This window comes from Solanum verrucosum, unplaced genomic scaffold (genome assembly GCF_900185275.1).
Source record: "Solanum verrucosum unplaced genomic scaffold, falcon-dt-bn FXZP01000196.1, whole genome shotgun sequence".
NCBI classification, from domain to species: Eukaryota; Viridiplantae; Streptophyta; class Magnoliopsida; order Solanales; family Solanaceae; genus Solanum; species Solanum verrucosum.
Window position 1 is genome coordinate 152,264 of NW_026020420.1, and position 3,842 is coordinate 156,105.

The following is a 3,842-nucleotide window of genomic DNA, read 5'->3' on the forward strand; positions in this document are numbered from 1 at the left end:
AGACATCAATGCTATGATACAAGATGCTAGATTACGCGGCAAGACTGGAGTGGTGGATTTACTGATAACAAGACGTAATGCTTATTTGAGGAGAGAAACTGAGCTGGAAAATGAACTGGAGACTAATTATAACACCTTTTATCGTAGATACCTTTGATAATTTATTTTCTTCCATGTTGAAAGATTATAAGAATTGTTATGTAGTTGGTTGATTGTTGTCGGGAGAAAAAAATTATAATATATGCAAGAGAATAAATTTTATTCTCTCTAGATTTGAAATCCTATACCTATATGATGTGTTGAAGTATGTTTTTCGATTTCTCTAATAATTGTCTTCACAAGATAGATATAAGATTTGTGTACACACCATCGTACTCCCAGATTCCACTTATTAAAAAAGTTAGGGGGTAAGAGAAGGGGAAATTGAGGAGGGAATTACAAGGTGAACATTTTGCTATTTGATTATTTGAGTATATATTTGTAACTTAATTATTTGAAAAATATAAATAGGTTTACTTGTTTGGGAGGCACTTTATGTGGGGTTAGTAAATTGAAAATACTTTTAATATAATTGATATTGATTTCTTTAGTTGAGTTCGCACGATTTTTCTTAAAGAGGCCTTAGATTATTGAAAATATTTGTACATCTTATAATATGTATGTTTTTTTTTTACGTTTACCAATATAGAATTAATATGCTCTTACCTAACCATCTCCCATTCGAACTAATTAAGTTCTACATACATGAGTACTCATCACTTCATAGACTTATATAGAGATTAATAAATTGTGTGTCATCCAAATCATATGAGTATTTAAGATTACCAAAGCACGTACTGTAGACTTCCCTTTGTTTATGCATCTCCAAAACTATTGGTAAAGATAATAAACCGATCTGTACATGAGAAAAGGCACTAAGATGGCCCCACACTGTCGTCTCCACAATCTTCATATTCACCTTGTCAAATCGTTAGTCATTATATGAATTATTGGGCTAAAAGAATATAAAAATACTCTTAACAAGACAAAATATTATTATTTATTTTGGGTCGAGCTACCTACATAATTTCTCAAAAAAGTTCTACACTATCGATTGGTTCAGCTCATCTCTATATATTATCGGTTTGATTTATCATTTTTCAATTTTTAAATGCTATAAATCAATAAGATATTCTTTATCGGTTTTTGGTAATCAATGGTTTGATTTTTGGTTTACCCAATAAAAAAATGCGCAAAATAAATATATGACTTCTCACAATACAGTGAAAAAAACAAATCAACTGTAAATGTTTTGATATAGTGAAACAAGACATATAATGAGAAATTGCATCAATAAGAGTAGATGTAGTATGAAGACTACAATTACATCCAAAACATAATACGACATTTTTTATGTGAAGTAAAAGTATTGTGAAGTGTGAAATGTGAAGATTGTAGTGTAGAGTACTGATATAGTGTATAGTTATGTTAAATTATTAATATTTAATTTTTATGAAGGGTAAAGTAGTATATTGCTATCGTCTTAATGAGTTATCAGTTTACCCAATAACTCAATACTAAAAATTGATACCGAACGATAACCCAATAATTTTTTTAATAAAATCATTAAAAACTCGTTAACCCAATAACCTGATAGCAATAACCCAATAACATGTTTTCGGTTCGGTTTATTGATCGGTTTAATTTTTGCACACTCATATCTTATATGTAACGCTTCTTTCTTTCGTTTCAAGTACAAAAATAAGACTTTTAACTTATTTTCATGCCTAATACTTACTTTAAATAAATATATACTTAGATCTATAATATTTATAAAGTACAGTTCCTTCTATCTCAATTTATGCAGTACTTTTCGCTTTTCGATATTCAAATCATATGATCTTTGATCAACATTTTTTTAAAAAAATCATCGTATTGACTAGAAAATTGCACGTTTATTGCAACTTACTTTACTTTTTCAATAATGTTTTTAATATTTAAATTTTAATCTGAAAAAAATAAGTTGATCTAAAATTAACATTTGAGAGAGGATAATTAAGTGGTACATAAATTTTTTGAAACAAGCAAATTTAAGAACACACATAGAATGGAAATTAAATAAAGACAACAACTTGTTTTCTTCTTCAAATTAACATCAAAGACAACCATTTGATAGGGATTGCCGCTCTTCCAACTGAGCTAATAACCTATCATGTAAGCCTCTTACATGTCTTAAACAAGCAATGGTGCAATAGCACTGATAGCCACATCATTCCCCATTGACACCACCTGCATAGTAACGATAACATCATTGCAAAAATCTAGACATAGGGTATGAAGGATTTTTTTATCCAATTTTCTTTTGTGAACTCGACCCAAAATCTAACCTTGAACCATAATTCAATCCTCATCCCCGACCTGAGATTGATCCCAACTTAGAGGCTCGACCAAATAACGGGTAAGTGTTGGATCTCAAGGTTAGGGTTAGTTCTTAAGTCGTTGTTAGGGACAACAGTTGGGTTCTTCATTGGGTTGGGCCCCAACCATTGGGACATGGATTCTGATATAGGGTTATCGTATTTGCATAGTTACGTTTATACTTAAATATTTTTGGGATAATGTTTTCTCCTTACTTACCAAACACCAAAAAATAAGTAATCCAAAATATGTTGATTCATACCTAACACACTTTTAAGTCGTCTTCATATGATTTGTTCTCACGATTTTGTTCCTTCTACTTCTATAATCGAAAAAGATAAATAATTAAGTACCTTTCATATATTAAATGTCCAACTTCATATAATTTGTCTTCAATATCTCATTCCTTCTACTTTTATAAGCAAAAAAGGATAAATAATTAAGTTCCTTCCATATCTTAAATTTCCTTTTTTTAAGAAAAACTTTTTAATTCTATAAGCAAAAAAGGATAAATAATTAAGTTCCTTCCAAATCTTAACTTTCCATGTTTTTTATGGAAAATTATATATTGAATCATATGAAATAATGATCACAATCCTCTATGAATGTCCAAGGTCTTAACATTTTATTTTCGTCACATTTTACATAGAGTGGCATCACCCCACTCAAGGTCTTAACATTTTGTTTTCATCACATTTTATATAGAGTAGCATCACCCCTGCTGAGATAATTAGTAAATGATTGTTATAGAGATATCATACTATATTAAATAAAGAAAACTCTATTTTTGGTCCAGTTGTTAAATAACAGCCATGATGGTATCATTTTTTGATGATGATGTTGATAGGAGGAAGGAGATTTGCATGGAGCCGAAGAATCTGAGACACGATCCGAGAGATTTGATGCTCAAATGTGAGATGTTAGATTACAGAGGCAGTATAATCTAGCATCGCACATTTAATTTGAGCATCAACTCCTCTTAGATGGTGCCTCACATTCTCCAGCTTCGTGCAAATATGTCGCTCTTGTCAATGTCATAATCAGACAATGACGTCATTTTTGCTGTTATTTTAATCACTTGACAAAAAATAGAGCTTTCTTTAGTTAATATAGTAAGACCAATCTATAACACTCATTATTTCAAAAACATTTAGACATAAATTATGTAAATACTATAACCCCAGATCCAAATCCAACTCCCAATCTAATGAAGGACACAACCCCAATCCTAGCCCTAACAACGACTTATTGCAATTCTTATAATCTTCCTACAGGGAAGAAAATAAAATCAAAGATACTTACGATAAAAGAAGGTGTATCATTAAAGACAACTTATTTTATTGTAGGTACCTTTGATTTTATTTTCTTCCCCGTGGAAAGATTAAAAAAATTGCTATGTTGGTTGATTGTTGGAGGAAATGATCATAATATATACACAAGAGAAT